The sequence below is a fragment of the Balaenoptera musculus genome, chromosome 14 (assembly GCF_009873245.2).
Source record: "Balaenoptera musculus isolate JJ_BM4_2016_0621 chromosome 14, mBalMus1.pri.v3, whole genome shotgun sequence".
NCBI lineage: Eukaryota > Metazoa > Chordata > Mammalia > Artiodactyla > Balaenopteridae > Balaenoptera > Balaenoptera musculus.
This window is the reverse complement of record NC_045798.1, coordinates 11,542,493-11,555,593: the sequence shown is the minus strand read 5'-3', so window position 1 is coordinate 11,555,593 and position 13,101 is coordinate 11,542,493. Positions and strand designations below refer to the sequence as shown.

The following is a 13,101-nucleotide window of genomic DNA, read 5'->3' as shown; positions in this document are numbered from 1 at the left end:
TACCCAGATGTGTGACGTTCAATGAGAGTTTTTTTCAACATCACTGTTGAAGTATGTTTCACATACCACACTTTCATTCTCCCATTTAAAGTCTACAATTCAATGGTGTTTAGTATAGTCACAGAGTTGTCAGCCATCACCACAATCAATTTTAGACTTTTTTTACCCCCAAAAGAAATCCCTTACCCTTTAGATATTACTCTCAATTCCTTCCACCCGCCACACCCAACCCCTGGCAAACACTAATCTACTTTCTGTCTCTACGGATTTGCCTATTCTGGACATTTCATATAAATGAAATCAAACACTATGTGTTGTGACTGGCTGCTTTCACTTAGCATAAAGTTTTCAATTAGCATAATGTGTTCATCCATGTTGTAGCAGGTATCAGTACTTCCTTTCTTTTTATGGCGGAATTATATTCCAGTGTATGGAGATAACACATAGTGTTTATCTGTTCATCACTTGATGGACATTCAATAGATATTTAAGCCACTAAGGGACTCAGAGGACCTGGGGCACTTCTTTTCTAGTTTCCTCTCTGCCTTAACCATCATTCCACTCACATCTTCTGGAAAAAAGATTGTTCTTGCTTCCTTTGATGCTCTACTATGAGCAGATGCTGGCATTTTACAAAAGCCTGCCTCTCTTTACTTTGATTGGGCTCTCAGTATGCCAAGGCACTGGCCTGGAATGTGGTCAGGTAGCGTTTTATGCCATTATTTTTTCTTTTTCCAAAGATTTCAGTCAAACTCCTTCGGCTGTGTAGCCAGGAATTTCCAACCTCTTAGGGTCCCAGAATCTGATCTTTGTTCTCTTCAATTCTTTCTCCCACCTTGCAAAAGTTCCATCCCATTTCTCAAAGACAAGTGCGTTAAACTTAATTCCTCTCTAAGATTTTTGCATTCCCTGTCTAGAATTCCCTGTCTCTGCTAAACTGGCAGAGACACGGTACCTACTTGCATCCTGGCTTTTCCAGCCAATGGCTGACTTCTTGCAAGATTTTGAGAAAATTTCCTCATAATATATAATAATGCTCTTGCCAGGCACACTTTCTATGGAATTTCTCCTCCTATTCTTTGAGCAAACTTCAGAAGGAGGTACAAATCTTATCTACATTTTACAAATGAGGAAGCTTAGGCTCAGAGAGGTAAAATAACTTTCCAAACAAAGTCACAGCCTCCAGCCCATGTTTATAGAATGAATCACTTCTGCTCTGGGCCTCACATTTACTGACAGAAGTAAAAACTTGGATTGGGGAAAGGGAGGATTAAGAAACTTGTGATGAAAATCTATGTACCCTCTTCCCAAGCAAATGCAATATTCACAACATTTTAAAAGCAATTTCAAGGAGTTAGGGGAAAAAACCATCCTGCAGGTCTAAACTGGAATTGTCGACTGGGTTGGCTGGGCACAGGAGGAAGTGAAAAATCTCACTTACAAGCTTGAATCACCAGGTGGCGCTCTCAGCCCTGAATGGACTCTGGGTTCCACAGCCAAGGTCTTCCAAGAGATAGGAGTTGGTCCAAGCTGCCTGGAACTCAAAGAATTTCAGAGATTGTTGGTTCAAACAATAACCCTCACCATCAGAGGAGGAAAAGCGGCAGTGTGCTCAAGGTCACAGCTCATGGACAAAGCCAAAACTCACCCACTTATCCAAGTTCTGATATTTCTGAAATGTAGCACATAGTGCCCTTACTCTGAACAGAGCACAGTGGACACAATGCAATCTTTTCTCATGACGATTCCAGGAATGACCTTCTGTGTCTGAACATTGCTATCTGTGGGAACTAGAAGGGCTTATCTCACACACAAAATGGCCCCAGACTGCTGTTTCTTTAATTCCTCCTGCGGGTTAGGCACTGAGCACGGGTTTGGTTCCTCCTATCTGCCAGGTTTGCTTACGTTTCCATGTGTCCTTAGGTAAGTTATTTACTCCTCTTGGAGCCTCCGTTTCTGGGGGTTATTGACTGGATTTGATGAGGCATGCGCCAGTAAAATACCCTGCAGGCAGTAGATGTCCAACAATCGGTAACTACTAACATAACTGTGCTTCTTGCTCCTGTCAATTTGCTGCTTTAATTTGTTGCTTTATACATTCTCTACCTTGGAACCCAGACGACTAAACTTATTAGAACTCTGGGTAAAATAAGAATACAGAGACACTAAATGAGAAAATTACCTGCTCTGCTGTGGACTCTATGACCTTTGTTTTTGTGGCTTGGCAGTCCTGATTCTCGGCTGGGTTCTGGAGAGGCAGGGGTTCCAGGCGGGCGCCTTCATAGGATATAGGGCATTTGTGGAAATAGAAAGGAGATGGAAGGTTAGACTCCTGGACAATAAGTTACTTTTAGGTTTAACTACCCTAGACCTCCTTTTTCTTTTCAACATGTATTTCTGACCATTCTGTCGATGGAAATAAGAAAACGCACAACATGAATTGTGTGTTTCAGTTTTATTCGGGGACCTTATTGAGGGCAATAGCCTGGGAAAGAGTCTCTAAGTAACTCTGAGGAACTGCTTCAAAGACGTAGAGGGAAAGGCCAGTATACGTAGGATTTTGGCGAGGGAATACGTGCAGTCAAGCATACATCTCGGTAAAAGGTTACTGTTAGTCACAAGTAACAGGTATCTCAGTTCATGATTTTAGTGCTTTACTATGTATGGGAAGATGCAAGAATCTGGGTTCATTAAAATTCTTCCTGGAATATACACCCTAACTATGTAAGGGGCCTGTTTTCTAAAGCACAGAGTGCCCCATCCTGGTTTTCATCCTGAATTCCTGTCAGGGTGCACTGTAGGTCAGTCACTGCAGTGGCTAATGACTTAATCCTTGTAGAAACGGGTGGTGAGCAACATTCTTTGTTGTACAATTCCAATGTCAAATAGCAATGGATCTGTATTTTTACAAATAGGAAACTCCCAAAAGGCAAAACCCCAAGGAATGTGAAATTTCACTTTTCAGCGGATTTGTTCATTGCCAAAGTCCTTTCAGACATATACACCCTTCAGTCACTCACACACTCCAGCCCTGGAGTCCATCTCCTCCCCTCTGTTCCCACACTCCTTACTGGAGTTCTGACCTTTACTGTGTGCCAGGCACCATGCTGGATACTGCAGTAACAATTGGGAACAGAACAAAGAGTGGGCTTTGCCCTCACGGAGCCCACATTCATCCCTGTAGCTCCAGCAATGTCTGACAATGACTGTTTCAATCAAGCCATGGTGTCTCTACACCCCCATGTCCCCCACCCATGTTCTTGCTCTTTCCACTACCGGGGATGCCCTTTACTCCCTCCTTCACCTGGCTAATTCCCACAAATTCTTTGGGCTCAAGTGGTCACCTCTTCCAAGAAGTCTTCCTTGGTGTACACAGCAGGGACAGGTGCCCTTCTTCTGTATTCCTGTAGCACCCTATGGAAATTTATATCAGAACCCTTGTTACTCTGAATTGTAAGAATCACTTTATATGTCTGTCTTCCTGCTCCAGCCTGGAATCTCTCTGAAGGTATGGACAATGTTTCATCCATGTCTCTGTCTTCAGAGTCTAGCACAGGGCTTGGTAGACATTCAGTAAATGGTAAGTGAACAAATAGAGTGTTGGCCCCAACAGAAACGAACGGCAACACTGAATGTAGCACTCAGGAGAGGATTTATTTTGGCATCTCTTGCTCACAAAACTCTAGAATCTTGAAGATGGTTCTTGTTTGCCCAAAACTATCTTCTTGACAATCAGTTCAGTTTCTCCCCTTCCAGGGGATATCTGGCCTCCCCAGGAGTTGCTTATCTTCCCTGCTTCAGGGTACAGCCTGTCTTTTGGGGACTATCTTTAATTGGGCATCTTCATCTAAGTTTATATAAAGTCACAGGTAAGTTTCACCGCTCTTGTCCTCAATATTTATCTCCTTAGTGACTTTTTCACTTTCTTTCTTCTTTTTTTTAATTTTTAAAATTTTAATACAGTTCAAATCAGCATGTGTCGTTCATTTCAGCTTTTTCACTGCCAAAGCTGGGAGCAGGAACTGCTTCAGCTTCTCTGCCTTCTCTTTGTCTGTGATGACCAAGGTGTAAGGGTATCTGCTGCATCGAACTTTAAACTTCACATTATCCTTATTTTTCTTGATCTTGGCAGACTTGGCGCCCTTTCACCTGGCTGTAAGCAGAAAGTCCTTGATTTCCTCAATTTTGTGAGGCATGGTGATGAGGCACGGAGAGCCTGGCTGGCACCTTCGATCCAGGCCCGGGGTCCCCAGATGTCACCCAGCCTGGATTACCACGGATTACCCCCCATTCCCCACGTACAGCCTGAGAGACACTCACTGCCACTTCTTCACTTTCTTATGCTCTCTGTTTCCCAGCCTGCATTCCAATCTTTTCTAACCGGCTGCAGGATAAGACCCTGGGTTCTGGTATCAAACACACTCAGATTCATATCTCAGGAATTCCCTGGAGGTCCAGTGGTTAAGACTCTGTGCTTTCACTGCCAAGAGCACGGGTTCAATCCCTGGTCGGGGTAATAAGACCCCCCAAGCCGTGCGGCCAAAAAAAAAAAAATTATATCTCTAGCCCACTGCTTCTAAGCTTCCCTATGAGATCTCTCTGAGCCTGTTTCCTCTGTTGTAAATGGCAACGATGGGAATGATAACTATAGCCCTTACCTTAGGATATGTTGAGAAGATTATATGAGAGAAAGCCATTATGAGAGGCTTAGCATGGAACCTGACAAAGAAGAAAGCTGAATAAATATCATTATGTCATTTGGGACATGCAGAATATGTATATTATTATTTTATAATTTATTATAATATTATAATTATATAAAAGATAATATCAATAAAATAGAATAATAAAATATAACATTATAATTATTGGATTGGCCAAAAAGTTCATCCGGGTTCTTCCGTAACATCTTACAGAAAAACCCGAATGAACTTTTTGGCCAACCCAATATATAAATTTAATATAATTCATAATATTTTACAATTGCAATTATAAAAATTATAATTTTTATCTACATTTTATATATCAAATAATCAACATGACCATACTAATTATTTGGCTTACTTTAGTTTCCCGTTTTTTAAAACCCTTCCTGCTTGTCATTAAGAAGAAATATTTTAATTGTCTTAAAAGGAAAATTTGTAAAAATATAATTTAAAATAATTCAGTCCACTTGTGGGAAGTAAAAGTCCCTGTAACAAATCTTCTTAAGTTCTTTATTTCTCCCTAAAAAAAACACAGTTAACTGTTGTTTATCCTTCCAGTTATGTGTTTACATACACATGCATTATATACAACATGTAAACATACAGATTTTTTTAAAAGCATAGATGAGATCACACACTATATATATATATATTTTTTTTAATTTATTTATTTTTCACACACACACACTGTATTTTATTTCTACAAGAGATAAATAGACTGACACCAAGCATTGTACATGGATGACCACAACAAAAGCAACAATGATTGCAATTACCAAACATGAAACACACTCATACTATGTCATAATATTGACATTCAGTCCAGTAATCCTCCACTGTAACAGCTCCTTTACTTTGCAGTGAAAATTGATTTGTATATTCTTTGCCTCTGAGTCTTTGTGGGATTTTTTTTTTTTTTAATTCAGACAGAAAGTCACAAAAATTATACTCATCCTCATCAGTTCACTCAGTCCCATGTAAGTAATTTTTTTTTTTCATCTTGATCTTTTGTTAGCACTTTTATGAGTTCATCAGTTTTTCATTAGAGTTCTGAAAATGCTTATTCATTCAGTTCAGCAGTACATTCAGTTACCAGAAACCTGTACTTGTCAGAGTCTTTTCCTTGAATTTCTTAAAGATGAAACCCTTTTATAGGAACATATTTGCAAAAGCATCAGAGTACACCCAGAACTGTCTGTAAATGACAAAAGACTTAAAAATGACCACAGTTAAAAATTTGATGAAAGTTCATAATAATGCAGTTGACAAGAAAATTAGTTATTTCTGAGATATACATTTTAAGGTAATAACTAGGATTATGACTTATAACATTATACCAGAACATATAAGATTTTTAGAAATTTCATGTAATGTCTGAAACATTTATATTAACATATTTCCATACAAATAACCCAATGAAAGTTTAGTATTAGTTGTTTTGTTTGTTTTTTTTATACTGCAGGTTCTTATTAGGCATCAATTTTATACACATCAGTGTATACATGTCAATCCCAATCGCCCAATTCAGCACAACACCATCCCCACCCCACCGCAGTTTTCCCCCCTTGGTGTCCATATGTCCGTTCTCTACATCTGTGTCTCAACTTCTGCCCTGCACACTGGCTCATCTGTACCATTTTTCTAGGTTCCACATACATGCGTTAATATACGATATTTGTTTTTCTCTTTCTGACTTACTTCACTCTGTATGACAGTCTTTAGATCCATCCACGTCTCAACAAATGACTCAATTTCATTCCTTTTTATGGCTGAGTAATATTCCATTGTATATATGTACCACATCTTCTTTATCCATTCGTCTGTTGATGGGCATTTAGGTTGCTTCCATGACCTGGCTATTGTAAATAGTGCTGCAATGAACATTCGGGTGCATGTGTCTTTTTGAATTACGGTTTTCTCTGGGTATATGCCCAGTAGTGGGATTGCTGGGTCATATGGTAATTCTATTTTTAGTTTTTTAAGGAACCTCCATATTGTTCTCCATAGTGGCTGTATCAATTTACATTCCCACCAACAGTGCAAGAGGGTTCCCTTTTCTCCACACCCTCTCCAGCATTTGTTGTTTGTAGATTTTCTGATGATGCCCATTCTAACTGGTGTGAGGTGATACCTCATTGTAGTTTTGATTTGCATTTCTCTAATAATTAGAGGATCACACACTATATATTTTTAAGCGACTTGCTTTTTTTTTTTTTTTTTTTACCCTTTTAAATAAAGTGTACAGTTGAGTGGGTGTTTGTACATTCACAAGTTTGTGCAGCCATCACCACTAATTCCAGATCATTCTCATCACCTCAAAAAGAAACCCCATACCCACTGGTAGTCACTTCCCATTTCCCTTCCTCACACCTCCCAGCTCCTGGCAACCACTGATCTACTTTTTGTCTCTGTGGAATTGCCTATTGTGGATAATTCATATAAGTGGAATCATATAATATATGGCCTTCTGTGTCTGGCTTCCTGTCACTACATTTAAGTTCAGCTAATGCTTTTTAAAGATTACCCAGTATTCCATAGTTATTATGATTCCATAGTGTGGATTCACCATAATCCAGTTAATCCTCCACTCAATGGGCATTTAAGTTGTTTCCTTTTTTTCATTATCACAAACCACAAAACAATGAACACCCCATGCTTCATAGCAATGTTCAGGCTTTGTGAACCTCGTGAGATTTCCTGCAGGAAAAATTCTCAGGAGAGGTATTATTATTGGAGAAAAAATCATGCATAGTGAAATTCTGATAGATCCTGCCAAATTGCCCTCTAGAAAAGTTATACTCCTCTCTAGTCCTTCCAACAGTGTGAGTTGAGCATTGTCCCCAGTCTTTGTTAATGTTGTATATTTTAGATTTAAAAGAGAAGTGATTTCTAAGCTCACTTTCCCTGAAATCACACCAGCTTGTATGGTAGAAATAGTGATATTTTGGGGTACATTGGGTTAAATGAAATATATTATTAAAATTAATTTCACCTGCTTTTAATTTTTATTAAATTCACCTGCTTTAAGAAAAATTTTTTAATGTGACTACTTGAAAAATTTTAGATTACATATGTGGCTCAACTTTTATTTCCTTTTTTTTTTTTTTTTTCAGTGATAAAATCGAGACCTTTTTTTTTTGCTGCATTGGGTCTTCATTGCTGCGCGTGGGCTTTCTCTAGTTGCAGCTATCAGGGGCTACTTTTCATTGTGGTGCACGGGCTTCTCATGGCGGTGGCTTCTCTTGTTGCGGAACACTGGCTCTAGGCATGGGGTCTTCAGTAGTCATGGCACTCGGGCTCAGTAGTTGTGGCTTGTGGGCTCCAGAACGCAGGCTCAGTAGTTGTGGCGCATGGGCTTAGTTGCTCCTCAGCATGTGGGATCTTCCTGGGCCAGGGCTCGAAACTGTGTCCCCTGCACTGGCAGGCGGATTCTTAACCACTGTGCCACCAGGGAAGTCCTCAACTTTTATTTCTATTGGATGCTGCTACTCTAGAGTTAACCGTGATCTCTATTCTCCTCCTGAACATCTTGTTATTGCTTTTTACAATCAATGAACATTTATATTTACCCATATGTTTACCAGTTTCTTTGTTCTCCATGACTTCTTGCATCTCCTTCCTTCAGGTACATATATCCTCCCAAAAGAACTGTTTTTGGGGTATTTTTTTCAGCACAAATATGAGAGTGGGAACCACTGTGTCTTAGTCTAAAAGAGTATTGGATGATAGTGTATATATATATATGTATTTATATATATATATATACACACTTATATATTTTTGTATGTGGGGGTGTTATTTGGACTTTTAATCGTGGGAGGAGGGGTTGAGTTAGAGAGATGGAAGATACTTCAGTGAAATACACATCTTATTTCCCATGACAGCAAATTGAAATGTACAATCATAGTCAAGGTGTCTCACAGGAAACTGAGAAGAACAATACACCATATGTTATGTAGAAGTCCAATGTCAGTGTGTAAAGCCAAACACGTAGCCCCTCAAACTACTTACACTGTAGTAAATTTGAATTTTAAAAGTAAATTTCTTTTTGGGACTTCCGTGGCAGTCCAGTGGTTAAGACTCTGTGCTTCCACTGCAGGGGGCACAGGTTGGATCCTTGGTCAGGGGAACTAGGATCCCGCGTGTCATGTGACGCGGCCAAAAGATTTTAAAAAAAATTTTTTTTAAAGTAAATTTCTTTTTAAGTAAACTTAAATTTCTCTCTTTCCCAAGTAGAATTCACAAAAGTTATATATGTAGATAATGTATTTATTTTTTAATATACATATATATTTCTGTATTTCTGACATTGCCCTTCTAGGACTTTGACTCAACTACAGGGAAATGGCTGGGCACCCTTTTGTTATCTAATCTCTTTGTTCACTTGCCTTGAACTTCTGGACAAATGTTAATTACAGCAAAACCTTACTAATTCAAACAAGTTGAGGAAATCAGAATAAGTGGTAGGTTAACGTGTTTTCATAAATATACAGTTGTGCCGCAGACCGGCTGCAGAAAGCTAGAAGTTCCTGGCGGTGAGGGATAAGGAACTGAAAAGCACCAGTATGTGATCAGAAGGGCCAAGACAACTGATGGTTGCAAGGCAAGTTTATTCAAAGAGCATGAATGTATATATAGGTTTAGTACGGAACGAATATTAGACAATAAATCAGTAAACCTTGTATTTCCACATAATTCTGTCGCCACTATCTATGCGCTACTATCTATGCGTCAGCATGCCTTATGGGCCATTCTTTGGAGATACAGACTTCCCCCTCAGGGCAGCACATCCTTCTTCTGGGGAACAACCAGGGGCTCTTAGATCCAGAGCAGGCACCTGGAACGAAACTGGCCGCAAGCCATTTTCCTTTTTTACGCTCAATACCACAGCGTCAGGAGTGCATACCAAGAAAGAGACAAGCAGTTCTCTGGAAAGCAGAAAGCTGAATAAGCTTACAGCTTGGGGGCCACCACACAGTTGACCCTTGAACAACATGGGGGTTAGGGGCAACCCCTTCATGCAGTCAAAAATCCACATATAAGTGTTGACTCCTCTAAAACTTAATAGCCTACTGTTGACCAGAAGGCTTACTGATAACATAAACAGTCAACATATATTTTGTATGTTATATGTATATTTATATATATTTTATGCATTCATGACTTACCTTTTCTTAATTTTTTTCCATATTTCTAGGCTATATGGTTCATCTGAGAGTTTTTTCAAATTGTCACAAATCTCCAAAAGATTTTCCAATACATGTATTGAAAAAAATCCGTGTGTAAGTGGACCTGCACAGTTCAAAACCGTGTTGTTCAAGGGTCAACTGCAGTTTCTTAATTTCTGGAGCGTGCGGAAAGTTCTAGTAAGCTAATAAAATTTTGTTAAGTAGAGATGGAGTCTAATAAAGTGGCCGGTATCAGAGGTAATTTCTACTACCTGTGTAGTCACGCAAGGCGCTTACTGACACGGTGCTTGCAAGTTGCTCTCTTGAGCCGGTTAACAGTATCTCTGTGAAGGTGTGTGCTTTACTTACTTGCTACTTGTAGAAAACAGGTCTTGCTTTTGCTTTCCTGCCTCTGTTTCTCTTCTTTCTGGTATCGGCGCAATTATTTTCCTTTGGAAAGCTGCCTCTCCCCAACTCTAAGCAAACAGGGTTGGGATGGAGCTATGGGAGTGGATGAGGACCCAGGCTGGTCAGAATGATAATGAGTGGGTTAGGACTAGGCACACAGCCGGTCTGGATTAGCGAGAGGCAGTCCCTATTTTCTGCTGGAGGTGTGGAGCAATGGAACCCCTCTTTCTGCTGGGGTTGCTAACTTGAATGAACGCAGGCCTGAAGCCGTTGGTGGCTATCATTGGTCAGCTATTGCTGCATAATAAATCACCACAAGCTCTGCAGCTTAAAACAATATACATACATCATCTCACAACTTCTGTGGGTCAGGGACTCTGCCTCAGGGTCTCTCAAGAGACTGCAGTCAAGGTGTCAGCCTAAGCTGGGGTCTCCTTGTCAGGATCGCAGTCTAGCTGGGAGAGAGCGCTGAAGTGTCAGGTGTGCAAGTAGCCGAATAAAGCAACAAGCTGCAAATGAAAGAGTTAAGCCATTGATCACTTGCTGCGATGGTTTAGGGAAGAGGCTGAAACTGGAGAAAGTACCTACTCTCCCTGTTGCATTTTCCTCTATATGCGTCTCACTGTTGAAGGGCCCCAGACAAAAGGCTCTAGCAGTCTATAGCCCCTGGGACTTGGGGGTGTGAGGATGTAGAGGGAGGAGGGATTGGAGTGGAAAAGTACCTGGTATGGAGTCAGAGTGAGCAAGTGTCTGCAAGGCCATGTCCACTCACCCCCAATAAGGAGGCCGGGGCAGAGGTGCCTGGAGAGGACCTCTGCCCAGGACCTCAGATAAAGGGACCCAAGAAGGAAGGAGCATAATATGCACAAGAGCATGACTGGTCAGAGGGGCTGAGTCCTGGACAGCAACTCCCTTAGAGACTGCAATGTGCTGGCTGTGCACCAGGTCTGGCATGGGGGGGAAGGGGGCAGCTTTCCCCTGGGAGCCCTGCCAGGTAAACCCTTTGAATTGCCTACCGTCAGGCCTGAGAAATCACACATAGGTTTTTTTGTTTTTTGTTGTTGTTGTTTTTTAATTTTTTTTTTTTTTTTTTTGGCTGCTCCACGCAGCATAAGGAATCCTAGTTCCCCAGCCAGGGATCTAACCCGCGCCCCCTGCAGTGGAAGCGTGGAGGCTTAACCACAGGACCAGCAAGGAAGCCCACACATTAGCTTTTAACCAGGAACCGGACACCTCATTCATCTGGAGTCTTGACTGGGGAACCATCTGCTTCCAACCTCACTTGGTGGTTGTTGGCAGGATTCAGTTTCTTGTGGGACATTGGACCGAGGGCCTCAGATCCTCACTGACTGTTGGCCAGGGGCCACCCCCACTTCCTTGTCATGTGAGTCTTTCTATACTTGGCAGGTGATTTCATGAAAGCCGGCAAGCCAAGAAGGCAATAGAGAGTACGTGCTAGCAAGTTGTAAGTCCCAATCTTATGTAACCTAATCACAGAAGTGACATCCCATTAACATTGCCATATTTTATTGGTTAGAAGTGGCTTACTCAAGGGGAGGGAATTATACAAGACCATGAATACCAGGAGGTGGGGATTGCTGGGGCCATCTTAGAAGCTGCTGACCGCAATGGCCATAGGGCAACATAAAGGGAGAATCTACTTGGGATTGAAACCAGCCCAGAGGCAAACAAAGTGGAGAAACAGGAGGGAGGCAGATACTTAGGGTACCACTTAAGCCTGTGGATCTGGATACTTCTGAAGCCAACTACCCATTGGCATCCCAGTACTGGAACTAATTACTTTTCTTCTTTAAAGATTCCATTTGCACTGGGTTTTAGTCACTTGCAACTGAAAGAGTCCTTATTAACATAAAAATAATGCGGGCAGGTTCTTTGGGTTTCTTGGGACTGAGATGTGCTGAGGTCACCTAAAGAACAAGGAGTTTCTGTTGGTGTGAATGTAAATTGGTGCAGCCACTATGGAAAACAGTATGGAGGTTCCTCAAAAACTAAAAATAGAGTTGCCATATGATGCAGCAATCCTACTCCTGGGCATATATCTGGACAAAACTATAATTTAAAAAGATGCAGGCACCTCAATGATCATAGCAGCAATATTCACAATAGCCAAGACATGCAAACAACCTAAATGTCCATCAACAGATGAATGGGTAAAGAAGATGTGTTACATATATACAATGGAATATTACTCAGCCATAAAAAAGAATGAAATAATGCCATTTGCAGCAAGGTAGATGGACCTAGAGATTATCATACTAAGTGAAGTAAGTCAGAAAGACAAAGACAAATACCATATGATATCAATTATATATGTAATCTAAAATATGACACAAATATCTACAAAACAGAAACAAACTCACAGATATAGAGAACAGATTTATGGTTGCCAAGGGGGGTGATGGGGGAGGGATGGATTGGGAATTTGGGGTTAGCAGATGCAAATTGTTATATAGAGAATGGATAAACAACAAGGTCCTACTGTATAGCACAGGGAACTAGATTCAGTATCCTACGATAAACCATAATGGAAGAGAATATGAAAAAGAATATATATATATATATCTGAATCACTTTGCTGTACAGCAGAAATTAACACAATGTTGTAAGTCAACTATACTTCAAAAAAATAAATTTTCAGAAAAGAACAAGGTGTTTGCTCAAAGGGTGCTGGTGGTCTGGCACCCACCTGGAGCCCTTCCGTGGAGCGGGTCAGTTCTGGAGATGGAAGGCTGTCTGTTTCTCCAGGTGCTCGTTTTTCTCTGTGAATCTGCTGTTTTCCCACTGCCGATCGGCCATTT

The 13,101-nt window shown here is 40.7% G+C and overlaps 1 pseudogene; it reads right to left on the bottom strand.

The window, feature by feature from the left end:
* Positions 1–3,983: 3,983 nt before the first annotated feature.
* LOC118880138 lies at positions 3,984–4,196 on the bottom strand (annotated as a pseudogene).
* Between the last annotated feature and the right edge of the window lie 8,905 nt (positions 4,197–13,101).